Here is a 15,026-nt window from a genome sequence, read left to right as displayed (position 1 = left end):
GGTAATGATAATTATTTGCTATGACATAGGTTCTTCAACAATCTAAATAAAATTATGTGAAATATTTCATGATTTAACTACAGTACACTCGTATGACTTCAGTCACGAGTTACATATATGTGTTTCTTATACATATATGTTTCATTTAAGAAAATAGAGTCAGTTCATCCATTTCTTTAAATAATACTTTTAAAAAACTTTCATTTTGAAATAAGTATTGAAAAATTTCCACTGCCTTTGTCTTGAAGTAAAAATTATATGATAGTAAATGTTGCATTTCAATGTAAATTCTTTGGTCTCAGTTTAAAAAGTGGATTCATGTTTACTATTTAAGTCGGAAAATTTTCGTTTTTTTATCAATATGTTTTGAAGGCAATGTATTAGTGTGTTGCCTCTAGTTGTTTAATACTAAAAACAAAAGCTCTTCTATTAATAATAATTATTTTATTTACTCGACATTTCAGCACTGCAGCAAGTTGTTCTGAAATGACTATTACTTTTTATTTGAATAAAGTTATCGGTTTATTAAGTTTGTTTTGATGAGAATAATTAAAAACTGATTTACTCAAATGTTTTTTTAAAAAATGCTCAAAAGGCTGTATGTATGTGAATGTATGATTAAAAAGTTAGACATTGATTTCCTTTTATGATTTATTTAAAGAGTCATGAATGTTGGAGTTATTGATTATCTTAAAAAGAAAAAGGACATAATTAATGTATTGAAAATAATTGTAACTTATATGTGAAGTTGTGAGGAGCTGAAATAACTGATAGAAATGTGCAAAGGACTTCTTCATGAAACATTTGAAAATAAAGTTTCAATTTTCAAAAAAAAAATAGTAACTTATTGTAATAATACTTATCAGCCATCCATAACTTTATTGAAGATCAACTACAATAAAAATTAAATCAAAAATGATCAGAGGTGCTTTGTAGTAAAAAAAAAGATTAAAATGAAAAACAGTGAAATAAAGCACGCAATTTTCAAATCCTTCATGACAAACATCAATTCTTTGACAATTTGTGATTCATTAACGTTGTTTTTAGTTTTAATCATATAAAAGAAATTGCTATGGAATAGTATGCCTTACTGCCGCCCCCCTTCCCCCCACACAAAAATTGTAGTTAGATATAGTTAAAATGTGTGTTTTAACGTAATGTTATTTACTTGGTTGAAAAAAAAGAAAGAAACGATAAGGAAAACTAAGAAATGTTAGTTGACAAAAGTTTTTCCAACTTATCCAGGTCATTAATTGATTATATCTTTTAACTTGAATGAAAGGATATGATTAAAATTTGCATAGTTGCTGAGGTTGAATTTTCTTCAATTTAGTAATATCAATAGTTTGTCCTTTCTAATGCAATACAATTTTTTAGAAGGACATTGTGGGTGACCAAGAAAGATTGTTTTATGAAAAAAGAAATTTAAAATTGCCTTACTTTATGAACTGGAAAAAATCATATCAATACATCTCATATGACTTTTAAATTTAAATTTGTTTTCACCCATTGCCAACAATATTTAATAAGAAATTTAAAAATTGCAAAAATAACTGTGACTTTATAGGTAGGTACAAAAATAAAATGAGCTAAACCTTTAGAAAAACCTTTTTGCTTATATATCGACACCTCAGAGCAACAGTAAGATATCTTAGTGTTGTTTTCTGGGATTAGATATCTTACTGTTGCTCAGAGGTGACAATATAATTGGTTTATCATCAGTAACATGTTTACAAGTGTATCTTCCTGTGCATTTAAAAATTTTCATCATTTCGAATAAACAAACTAATTAAAATGTGCCGAAAAAAAATGGTCTAGTGACATAGACTTCTCAACAAAAACTATTTTATGGATATTTTTGGCTCAAGAAAAAAAAAAAAGCTTAAAAGAGTGGTCTTGCAGACCATACAGCTAATAACTGCCTCCCCCCCATTTTTACAAACATAAAATACTTAATCTTTATCAAACATGTGTGTTTTTGACATAAAATATCTTATTATTTGATCTATTTTTGCAGAATACTTATTCAATATTAATAAGAAAGTTAAGTTAGATTAAAACTTCACCAATATTTAAAATAGGGTGGAGGGGGGCGCAAGGACATGCACTCCAAAATATCGGTGACTGAAATTATTATTTTTTTTTTTTTATATGTAACAAAGTCTATGAATTGCTGCATAATAGCACATAAATTAATTTTCATTCATTTTAACAAAATTCGAGACGTGAAAATGTCTAAATCCATATAGGTTTCTAAAAAATATCCAATCATGTGGTTAAAGAATGTTATAACTTTGTTTTTCACCTCAAATTTACATTTAGTAACTTGAATTATCATTTATTGCTCAGTGTTTTTTTTTTTTTTTTTTTTTGGAAAGTACATAAAAAGCTAAAATCATCAGCCTTACTTGAATGTAAACAATCATTATATTATTTGCTACACGGAACTGACCTTAATTTTCAGCGAAATGAGATTTGTTGATATTTGAGTGAGTAATTGATTTATCTAGTGAAGTTCAAACCAGTTTATGAACGTTTCTGTTATTAAATTAGTGAAACAAACATTTAAATTTGTTCTACAAGCGTGCACGAACAGTGAGGCAGTGAGTTGACTTCGTCGTACCATAAGGAAGGAAGGCTTCATTTCCAGTGTTGCGCGCAGACACAAAACAATCCCTTTTCCCTTACGGAAGAGAGTGACTACCGTAGATTTTCCCTACCCGCTGAAGTCGAGAAATGGCTAAGTTTTTAACATTAAGGATTTGTCCTGCCCCTAGACGCTTGTTAGGTCCGGCACATCCTTCCGGCCAAACCGGGTCGATTCCCGCTCGGCCCTTTTAAGGGCCAGTTTTGAGCACCTCCACTTAGGAGTTCCCCCATTTCTTCTTGATGTCACAGCCTTCCCCGCCTCATTCTGATGCCGGACAACAGATACAGACAGACGCTCCAAAGGATTGGGAACCACATGAGCTGAGATGTTTTGGAGTTGACTATCCCCTTCCCCCCCCCCCCCCCCACCTTCCTGTAAAAAGTGTCGAGGAGCTGATCTCCAAAATCAATCTGTACACACTTCAAACGAGCGATGTTTTTGAACTCGCGACCTGTGATGATAACTTGCGCATTATATGCGACTTCTATGTCAAAAAAATTGCCACTACTGATGACATAAACAAAAAATTCACCCATGTCATGGCCAAACAAAAGGCTTTGAATGTAAGAGTTTCTCTGGCACATCACCTAAATGAAAATGAGACGAATCGATTATTTGAGGAAAATCAATTGCTGAGAGATCAGAATGCTAACCTCAACACTTGGCTAACTGCCCTTGAAAATAAGTCATTAAAAAAATCTGTTAACAGCAAAAATATGACTCCCATCAAAAGTCAGTATCCCTGTCGGGAACCAGTACCAAGTTCTCACTAATACCAAACTGGTCAAAAAAATGAAAAAGCTAAATTTGCAGCTCCCAAGAGCAATATCGATAAAAAGGGTCTTAAGAATAAACCCAAACTAATTCACGACCACCGTAACTTGGACTTTGACTACATTGCTCAGACTATCGAAGACGTAGTCAAAGGCTCGGCTAGTACAGCCCTTAGCCCTATTATGGAATGCCCATCATCTACTCGGGCATACTCTGTTGGTCTTACCTAAATTAATGAGGAGTCTGACTACGAAGATATCGATATTCACTCAACCAATGAAAATGACACTCCCAACAATGACAATATTAACTTCCAATCACAGAAACTGAAACGAAATAACAAAATTCCCCCAATTATCATCGATGAAATTAATAACTCGGTAAAATTCATCGAAACTCACCAACACCAAGATTATTGTTAAATATACGGGCACCAAATATATTGTGAAACCACCCACTGATGACGCTTACCGTACTATCGTAAGACACGTAATGCAAAACAATATATCTTACCGTACATACACTCTCAATGGGGACAAGTGTTTGAAAGTAGTTATTAGGGGTCTCCTCCGTGACACTGACATCTCCTTTATCAAAGATAAACTTGCTGAACGCGGGTTTCACCCTGATAACATTTCCCAGATGCACGGGAAAGATCGCACTGTACTTTAATATCTTGTGCATTAACCATTTTATAAGTTGTCATCTTTATTTATAGCAGCATCTTTATCATGTAATTTTTTTTTTCATTTACGAATCAACAATTTTAATAGTTTCCTCTGTTATTACGTTCACTAACTTGTGTTCTTACTACTCCTCACTGTTCGATAGTATTTCATTAGTAAATTGTAACTGGATTATTTTGCAAAGAGTCCAAAGTTTCCGCTTTTGAAAACTGCCCATTTGAAAAGAAAAAAAAAATATATCACGTTTAAAATTTTTTTGAAAACTCATTTTTGCTCTTCGGTTTTTAATTTAGCATGTGTCCTTTATTTAAAACCATTCAGTCTTTTTCGCTCGTCACTCATTTTCATTTGCCTCGGAGACTTTTTATTACCGAAAAACGTTTTTTAAATATTAATAATGTAAAAAAAAATGTCAATCACTCAAGAAACCAGTACTGAATAAACTTCAGTATAGCACTAAAAACCTTAGTGAAATTCTAATCTTATTGCGAATTCTGAATAAACGCAACGACACTTTCTGAAATTGAAACCCTCTTTTACGCTAATCCATTACAGTGAGTGAAAAACATTTGATTTTCATAAGATGCGTGAAAGTAATAATTATTAAATTACACGAAAAAGTTGTTTCTCCGAAAAATGAAAGAATGCTAATATTTTAATTTTATCAAACAATTTTTTAAATGACCTTTTTTTTAATGAATTATTTTAAGAATAAATAATTCATTTAAAAAATGCGTAGTTAAAGCAAAATCAGCCGCCCCTGAAAACTTTGCCGCCCTAGACAGCTGCCTACTCTGCCTATTGGGAAATTGGGCCCTGAGAAGATGTATACATGGACGTAAACATTACTCAGAAATTCTAATATTTTTTGAAACAAACCAAAATATCTCTTAAAGGGGGCAGCGCTGTGTGAAAGACAGCGCCATCTCTTGAGAATCAAAGAAATGACAAGATGGAAGGGAAAACATAATACATCGATAATATATTGAGTCGTTGGGAGTGTAAAGCAACGCTCTTGAAAGTAAACACGCACCAAATTTCGAAACAGGTACGCATAACTCAAAAATATTAACTTTGAAAATGAAACTAATGAACTCTTGAAGGATCAAAATTTAAAACAACGACGTTTGTTGGAGGTAAAGGCAGAATGCAATGTGAAGAAAAAAAATAAACATGCATAATATACACGCAAGCGGAGAAGAAAAGGACTCTTGAAAGAAATTGTGAAGATGAATACATATATGCATTACTGAGAAATATTAGTTTTATCAACTAAACAAAAATATATCTTGATTTTGTCCCCAAAAGGATATTGTGAATGACTATGCATACACGCGAGTGACTGGCAGTAGAACGACTTAAAAAGACTATTAAAGAGAACATACGATGTGACCTATTCCCTTTTGGAAGTAGCTTCAATCCCCCCCCCCCCCCAAAAAAAACTCATTCAATAATAAGCAGAAATTCAATCAGCTTAATTTTCCGCAGATCCGACGATGGTAACATTTATCCGCTGCTGCAACTGTTAAAAACCAGCCCAATCGGGAGGGAAAACTGCCATGAGAAAAAGTATGTTCTTATCTTTTCTAATCCAAAAGCGAATTCATAGTTCATTTAAACTAGTTGGTTGAAATAGTTCACAAGGCTGAGATGAACTAAATGAATTAGTTCACTCAACTGAAGTATTACCTTTTCGTTGACAGCTCTTCGACAGAATTGGAAGAGCCCGTATTACATGAGGGGAATGGAATATAAAGGAGTTAACATTAAGAATTACGATGAAATAGCTAAATATGCGATTTGAATTTTATTTAACTGGTAGGAACCGCATATCGTACTTTAAACTATTGCATTTGTTATTGCAAAAAGTAAATCTCTTATTTAAACTGTACTGATCAAAGGTTTCAGGAATTCAGGATAGAATCAACACGCAGGGCAGTTCTTTAGAGGGGTCAGATGGTTATTTCATTGTGGGCGTGGTTTTTGTCCATTTTCGAAAAGATAAGAGTGTCCCATTTTTATGAAAAAATCTCCCTTTACCCAATAGATGGCGCAAAAATTTTGCACCCTGGTTGTGACGAAAGCATCATGCTCGTTGTACGTTTAGCCGCAAACTAGTTTTACAACTGACAGGATTTACCAGGGAGGCTGGGATTTACGCGACATCCAGAAAAGGGGATCTCTAAACCGGAATTTGTGTGGAGTTGTTCTTCAGAGGAGTCAGTGAGGAATGTCTTCCATTGTTCGAAACAAGTGCCTTCAGGCATTGACAGCGCGATGGAATCGGAAAAGCAAACAAAACCGCTGCAGAGAAATGAGATGAGAGCATTTTTACTTCGATTTGAAGTTTAGATCAGAAATGATTTCGTTATACCAAGGGTTCATCTTTTTAACCGCGGAAACTTCGGTAAATTTATCGCAACATATTTTAGAAATGTCTTCTTTTCGGCTATTAAATCTACTAATAAAAGTTGTCAATCTAATGTAGTTTTTTTGTTTTTTTTTTAAATATTAATCTTTAGAAGCTTTGTTTCCTTCATGCTGCATTTATAGAAATTGCTAAATAGTAATAGAAAAGACTGGAAAGTTTGTTAAATCAGACTTGGACAGTTTAAAAGAAAATTGTCTTTGAAAGGTCACATTTTTTTAATCTTTACGAGGAATTTTACCTTTTGTTCATGACAAAGGTCCACAAAAATTACCATGGAATTACAGAGAAAACTTGGTGGTACGAATCTTTTAAAATTTTGAAGAAGAAAACATAGTTTTTTACGGCATTTAACAGGGCCCAGTCGTGGTAAAGAGGGGGAGGAACAGCTCCCCCCCCCCCCCGAGATCGATCTTAGTTTTCGCCTAACTTGGAAATAATCGGGGGGGCTACGGGGAAGAAACTGCAAATTGTGATAAAATTATGAAACTCGGCATGCTTGTAGACATTGTATAAACAAAAATTTTATAAGGGGGAGGCATTCCAAAATCCCCCCCTGGCGGCCATTTTTGGTCCAGAACCAAAAACGGCGATTCTTTTTAAATTTTCGTTATTATAATTTTTTTAATCATTGATTGTGTCATTCCATGGATGTTTATTACATTTTTTTACTATTTAAAACTCCAAAAAAATCTAATTTCAGAAATAACTGGACAAAAAGTGGGTTTTTTAAAAATAAAATCAATATTTTTTAAATTATGAGTTCTCTGAAGTGAATTTTTCCCCCCATAACAGAATTACAGGTTTCTGAATTTGAAGATACATTACATTTGTGTTATATCAAAGTAGGATTCCAGTTATCCAAACTCTAATTGCCCGAACTGTCCAATTATCCGGTCATGATGCCCCTCGTTTTAAATGACTGAGCACGCATAATTGGAACTATTTGCGAAGGGTATAATAGAATAAGGACTTGAAGAAAAAAGAGAGAAAAATTAATTTTAAGACAACATAATTCTAATAGAAAGAAATTTAAAGTTGAATTTTAAATTTCTGTTCATTATTATTATCACTATTGTTGCTGTTTTTAATTCTCCGTTATCCAATTGATCACCAGTAAGCATTTTCTTATTTTATAATTAAAAAAAAAAAAAACATATATATATATAAACAAATTCAAGTTTTGGAGCACCGTATCAAAGCCGGTGCTTTTAAAATGAAAGTTTATTAGATCATAGATTTCAACTAACTTTAGTATCTTTACTGAAACTTTGAAGGAGTTGATTTTGTGTGTGTGTGTGTGTGTGTGTTATATACGAATATACATGTACAATATACGAATTTTGAATTAACTTATCCAATTATTTAAGACATTTTTAAACACCCTTTAAACTGTTCCAGACCATTTCTTAGCAATATATTACGTTTCTTGCATAAACAGCTGAATTTTTACTGTATTTTTAAAAAAACAGCAGTATTCAAACGATGCACAATATCAATTATCAATGGGAGAGAGAGACATGAAAAAAAAACAGTACGGTACATACAGTATGCAGTAATAATAAAGCACTACACTGTAATAGTACTATACAGTATTGCTGCGTTATCTTCGATCAGTGGCGGATTTACATTCTTTTCAAGGGGGGTGGCGGTTGAAAAACGTGAAAGCCATATTCCTCCCCTCAACCCACTATGTAGGGGGGAGGGAATCAATTGCCCCCTTTTAGCCTGTATTTTAAATTTTAATCACCCCTATCGCCCCTCACAAACTTATCGCCCCCCTCAAGAGTTAAATCTCCCTTTTGGGGGCTATCACCCCCAGGGTTAGAAACCACTGTTCTAAGTCATAGCAAAATGTATCATCATAACAGTATAGTGTAGTCCATGGAAGAAAAAGGTTGGAAGATACATATAGAAATATAAAAATTATTAATGTTCAAAAAAGAGGGGAGGGGCGAGCTTCGGTTTCAAATTAAAAAGTGGGCAATGCTGTCCATCTTCGACTACACTGTCTCAACTTAATTTAAAGCAAATTTGTGGAATGTACTTGATTGAAATTAATAGCGAAAGCTAGTAATTCCTTTAATTCTATATTATTGGTTTTCGAAAATGACAGTTACGGAGGGGGCGGTCGTCCCCACCACCCCCCTGGTAAATTCGCCACTGCCTTCGAACCATTTTTTAGAGTTTCAAGCGTTCAAGAATTCGTTATCTTGTCACAAATTTTCACTTTTCCTTCTATCTTCACAAACATAGCATGAAACAGCGTGCTTTGGTGCAGAATATTTCATCACCTTTCATATTTAGAATTTAAAATATTAAAAGAAAATTGTGGAGTTGTTATTTATACACACTAACAAAGCGATGTTTTGACTAGTGCTGGGTGGGAACTAGAGCAGTAAGTGATGCTAAAAGGATGAAAGTATATTCACGAAACTAATATTTAGTAGTAAATAGCGAAGCCGTCATTTTGCGCCACGATTCCTTTCCAAAAGTTTTCGTGTTGTGGGTGAGAAATTAGCGTTAGCTCTAACATTCGTTACTCGAGAAAAACTCGCGTTATAGGCATTTGGCGTAAGTTGAATCGCTTTGGAGCGGAAGCAGAGATATAAATGTTCAATTTTGACTGGGGAAAATGTAAATTTATCATACATTTCACGACAGTATATTTTTGAGTATTATAGTTTAAAGTTGGTTGTATTCAAAACGTTGATCAAAATAAAACATGCGTCTTGTTTTGCCACAATGACTTGAGCAGAAAGCGGACAACCAAGTTAGAAAAGTTACTTATTGGATTTAGTTCAAGCACTTTTCTGCTTCCCAAACGTGATGAAATTTTAACTAAATATTTTTTTTTTTCCTTTTGTTTTAGCAAGATTAGTGAACTCCCCCCCTCCTTCGATGATGAGTAGTCATTTGATCGCCATCATTTTTATTTGGAGGAGAATGGAATATATACTATGACTACGAGCATTCTTCTGAAGGGCTAGAGAGGTGAAAACCAGGAAAATATGTAGCAAAAAGGGAGATCCAATGGGGTATTCCCCAAAAATATTTTAAAAATCAATAAAACGATCTATCCTTCCTGGATTTCGTTTCAAAGTTTATTTCAGGTCCGTCATTTGGGAAATCAGGGTGAGGAGGGGCCATTGGAACCCCCTGGATTTTAGAAATATTTTTTAAAAAAATAGTCTTTTTGTTCGTATTTTTTGTTTGTTCCTTTAAATATTAGGCAAATGTTTGGATAGGTAGCCTCTCCTTAGGGGCGGCATTTCACCATTTCATTTGGGGGGTCGAGTTTTTTAAATATGTATAACACAAAGCGAAACCAAACACACATTAGCTGACAAGAAGTTGTCATAAAATCGGTTTAGTATGAATAAAATTAGTGTTTAGAAACAATTAAAATTTTGATTCATTGACTAAAAATTTATCATACAAAACATCTCGTTGCTAAAGATTTTATACCTTTTGGAACAATTATAATGCATGATTTTTCGAATTCAGAAGAGCAGGGAATCGTGTTACTAATCTATCAGTGCCCAATGTCGTGCTGTTTTGCCAGTTCAGCTAAATAGAAAAGGTATTTTTTCCCGCTTTGTGCCTCGAAAATATTTCTCTAACCTCCTGAGACACAAAAAAAATATTTCTCTACTAGCTGAACCGATTGTAATAGTTAAAAAATAATTGAAGTAACACAAAGTTATGTATAAAAGCACTTTTTATATCTTGCTCTTCAAAATCACCCATGCTACTTCTAAAACTGTGAGGGGCTTAAACTTTTCATCATTGAATAATCTAGTCATGTCGGTGCTCGCAGCTTCAATGAGATATCATCTGCCTCCAGCTCTGTTATTCACTATTCCAGACTGATGAGCCCATAATAAGGACGAAACTGCAGTCTCTGTATGTGAAAACCATTCTGTCGGTATATTGCTTGTAATTGTTCTTTCCTCATGCTAAAAATTTTACTCACAGTTGAAACATTTTATTTTTCGTTTTCAAAATCCAATCCAAATAACCATAATCCCAGCCAACCATACAGAAAAATAATTATCATCAAATTTTGTGTTAATTTCATTCGAAACTGAATGTATTAATTCATACAAAATATTCAAAAATCAATGTTTGACTTCACATCATCATGTGGATTTTTGTCACTTTTTTTTTTTTGCGCCTCTTTAAAATTGGCTAGGAAGAAGAATTTTTTTTTTATTTTTTGAAAAATTTCACGATTGATTGAAATGTTTACACAGATCGATTGTAGACTGAACTATGGTTTGAATAGTCGAGTAGCGGATTGAAGATATAGATTTTGATAGAGTAAAGCATTTTTCAAAAACCTTTTCCCGATACAAACAAATTGGATAAAAATTCAAACGAAGTCATACATGCTAAAGGGCATGAGCTTTTTCATCATTGAAAGAATCGTTTTGCAATAATTCTTCCAGTCGTCAAATCACTGCTTTGAAGTTAGAGAAATGGTTTTATCGTTTTAACTCTTGAAGATTATCTTGTGTCACTCCGCGATTGCATAATTATAGAGCCCCATAAAAGGTATTTGGTTAATATGTCTTTTTTTTTTTTCAAAAATCACATACATTTTGAAGAAGTTTCTATGAAAACATTATAGTGTATTGAGCAGCTGAAACGTGTTTCTAGCAGAAGAAAGCAATGAACACTCATTAAATAAACATACACTTAAAAAATGAGCGTAAAAGTGAATGTGAAATATCAAGGAAATTTCTTGTGAAAACCATGCTGCCACACCACTTTTCACGAGCCTCTCGTATTGGACATACCATCGTAACACTGGGCACACAAGTGTGAAATATTTAGCCTATATGAGGCAATGTCGTCTTTAGTTAAAATTAACCATGATTTTCTATCAGTTTTCTATGTTCTGAAAAAGCCGAAAATACTTCATGAATTTCTAAGTCATCATCCAAATACGAAAAACACTTCTTCTAGTCTGAGAATGTGTCGAGTTTCATCAAATAGTTGCTGAGCACCAGCGAGATTTCCTTTAGTGAACATTTATTTCCGACTTAAGTAAATTGAATTCACCCATTTTCTATCATTCTGCTCAAAAAATTTGGGGGTGCAACCGCCCCCTCTTGACCCCTTTATTTGCCGCCCCTGCCTCTCCCCCGCATTTTTTCCGGAATTGAAGTCTCCAAAACGTAATTTAATCAAGTTTTAGTGATTGGGGGGGGGGAGAAATGATTGGGGGTAATATGAAGGAAACTTTGGAAATTTAAGTTTCAGAAATAGAATAGTAGATTATCTTTGATGGCAAGGCGAAACGATCGGAGACCCTCACCCGGATTTTTTTTTAAATTTAAATCCTAAAAAGGAATGTTTGTACGGTCTTTAATTATGCAAAAGGAATAGAAGGCACTCCTGTGAAATTTTTCCGAAATTGAAAGCTTAAAAATCCATTTCTTTGCTATTTTTAGGGAATGGGATAGGGTTCTAGGAACTTCTCGAAATATTTCCAAAATTAAGTCCTGAAAACGCAATTACATGACATCTTTCAGGATGAGGGTTGGGGTTAAGAGACTGTCTCACAAAAAAATTCGATATTGAAGTTCCAAAAACGAACTTTCAGACAATTTTAGATAATGTTATAGGGAGGTTTTTCTCGACTCTTTCGCGGCAATTTGTAGGGATGCAAGTCCGGAAACCAAAATGTAATAATGCTGAGGGATCATCAGGCTCTTTCAATTCGCCACTACGCTCAAGTATTGATGCTTCTCTAAAATGATTTTTTTCCTCTACATATTTTAGTTTTTAAACTGTTTAATGATATGTTTTTGAATGTGTTTGTTCCCTTATAAGAAATTCTTCGCGCCTCCCTTGGAAGTCACAACATGCTGGTTGGGAACCGCTGATCTGGAGCATTAGTAATTAACCAAGCTAGTCAATTAAGGGTTAAAATATTTTTTTCTCAATAGAAGTTGTACTATACACATTCATGTCTTTAGCATAAAAATGTTTGTAATTACTTTGGTATAAAGAAAAAAGCTTTAAAACTACCATTTAACTATGTCATTATCATTACTACAGGTAGATCGTGTTTGTCAATTACTGGCGTTGAAGGCATTTTAGATCAATGCATGTAATCGACCAACCTTCAATAACAAACAGCATAAATGGATAGTTATTAAATGCATTTTTTTTTCCTTCACTGAGAATAAGCATCGATCAGCATATCTCAGTAAATGAACCTGTAAAATTAAATTTAACCTAGAAAAAGGCGATTCAACATTTTATCTGATAACAATTTGCACCAGTAAGAAAAGTGACTTCCTTGAAAACTTCTAGATGTCTCTGTAAGTATATCGTACGTAACCTTCATAATGGTCTAATCAAAACCTTTGTTACAAGTTAGTTCAACTTACTGGCTGATGGTCAGTAACTCGCGGATCACACTATAATACTCCCTGTGCAATTTAAATAAACGCTTATCAATATAATGTTTACTTAATCTGTTACTTTTCCAAGTCTAAAACTTTAAAGTATAAAATTGAGATGAAGATTTACTTAATCCATTTGCACAAATTTGACATTTTTATGCTTGTATTTGCAATTTATTCCCAGAATTTTAAGCTTTGTCTTAAAATTTTGATACATTCAAATATAAAAACCATTAAACGTTACATAATATACGAAGTACCTACTTTCTAAAAAAGTTTCGTGTCTACAAGGTAATGATTTGAGCCTATTACGCGTACGCACACAATATGTAAAAATCTTTACTTTTCAAGTTCAATTTTTTTTTTTTTTTTTGAAAGTTCATATATTATCATACATAATACTTTGCTCTTTGTTATAAAGGGCAAATATATGCACAAAGATGTCACACCTGCGCAAATGGATTGAGCAAGGTTTTTTTATTAAATAAGAACTATTTTCAGATCATCTTTGTCCTTCGTTAACATTAGAAAATATTAATTACTTCTTGAAAAATAGTTAAAATCGTTGTTGAAATAAAATATCACGAAATTTTAATGAGCTCTGTTGCGTCAATTTAGAAAGATATTAATTGCGGATTAGGAAATATTCTGTGGCGAGCACTCGTAGGCCAACCCTCCACTTCTTGTTCACCCACCTGTTTCTAACAACACGGAAAATAAACACGGAGACGTCCTCCCTCCCCCCTTTCTCTTTCCTTGACTACAATCACTGCCGCCTCGAGCACAAGCTACAAGCACTGACATCCGATACCACTGGCCATCACTTCAGGCACACGCATGGAAAGCCTCACTTTTTCGCAAAAATCTAGTTCATCTGCAAAACTCACTGATGGCGATATTTGACCGGCGGGATCCCCATGCGATCACGAACAATTGGTTTTAGAGAAAAAAAAAATCTAGACTGATTTATGAAGAATATGAAGGAATGAAACTTGTTACAGAAAGTTTATGGTCCATATGAAATCATTTATTAGCATAAAAATGAGAAAAAAGCCGAACTATTAATAAAATAGACCTTAATTTCACGTATCCTTACTTAGTCGAGTTTTTGACGCCATCTATTAGCACTTTAGGCAACTATAAGATTAGTGGACAGAATCGAGTAAGTTTCAATACACGTGAGCATTGAAAAATTTTTTAATGATATTTACAAAATATTTCAATTGCAATGCGTCTACATTGTTTCTATGGTTCAGAGAAAAAAATCTCGAATCTCTGTGTTTAGATGATTTTTCATGAATGTGTTTAAGAGAAATATTTCATATTTGACAAAAAGTACTTTTTAATATCATTTTGTGATAAATGTAGGTAACTCAGCAGCAATTTACTTCATGCACGTTGTTTTGTACACATTCATCTGATATAGTAAAAAGTTTCATTGCAATCCGGCGATCAGATTTTTTTTGTCGCTGTTCCCAAAGAGTCAAGAAAGTGAATAATATAATATTAACAGAAAGAAATTTGTTTTTTAAACATTTAAACTCATTTGTTTTTGTTCGTTTCCTTTAATTTAGTACTTGCATACTCTTTTAAACGTTTGCGTGTTTTATTCATATACATGAAATCAAGGTTGCGTTATTTAGACTAACTATTTATTTAACGTCAATAATAAACATAAATAATGAAAAAAAAAATGAATCTTTAATGTTGAAAAGGGAATTGTATGATAACTCAGCAATTTAAAAGTGATAATACTAAATGCAAATAAAGAAATATTTTAGATTTTCATAGTAAGTTTTATGCTAAATTTTTAGTGCTATAATTAGGTGTGTGTATATAAAAAAATGACTCTTGAAAGCAATTGTAAAGAACTATCTATGCATACGCGATTTTTAACTACGAAGTAACTAGTTTAAATAACCGGATAAAAAAAATGCATAATATGCTTACTCGGCAATGCATAACTTCGGAATGTGTACATTGTAACGTACACTTTCCGAGTTAGAAAATAAGAAGTAAAAAAAAAATGTAGTAAGTTACCAATTTTAATGAACACCCAGACTCCAATC

The 15,026-nt window shown here is 33.2% G+C and overlaps 1 protein-coding gene across 1 annotated transcript in view; it reads right to left on the bottom strand.

Annotated features, from left to right (window-relative positions):
- The window catches only part of LOC129230985 (cyclin-dependent kinase-like 4), a 90,878-nt gene that overhangs the window by 26,217 nt on the left and 49,635 nt on the right, over nucleotides 1–15,026 (bottom strand). The gene's annotated exons all lie outside the window — the stretch shown is intronic.

This window comes from Uloborus diversus, chromosome 10 (assembly GCF_026930045.1).
Source record: "Uloborus diversus isolate 005 chromosome 10, Udiv.v.3.1, whole genome shotgun sequence".
Lineage (NCBI taxonomy): Eukaryota > Metazoa > Arthropoda > Arachnida > Araneae > Uloboridae > Uloborus > Uloborus diversus.
This window is presented reverse-complemented; position numbering and strand designations above follow the sequence as displayed.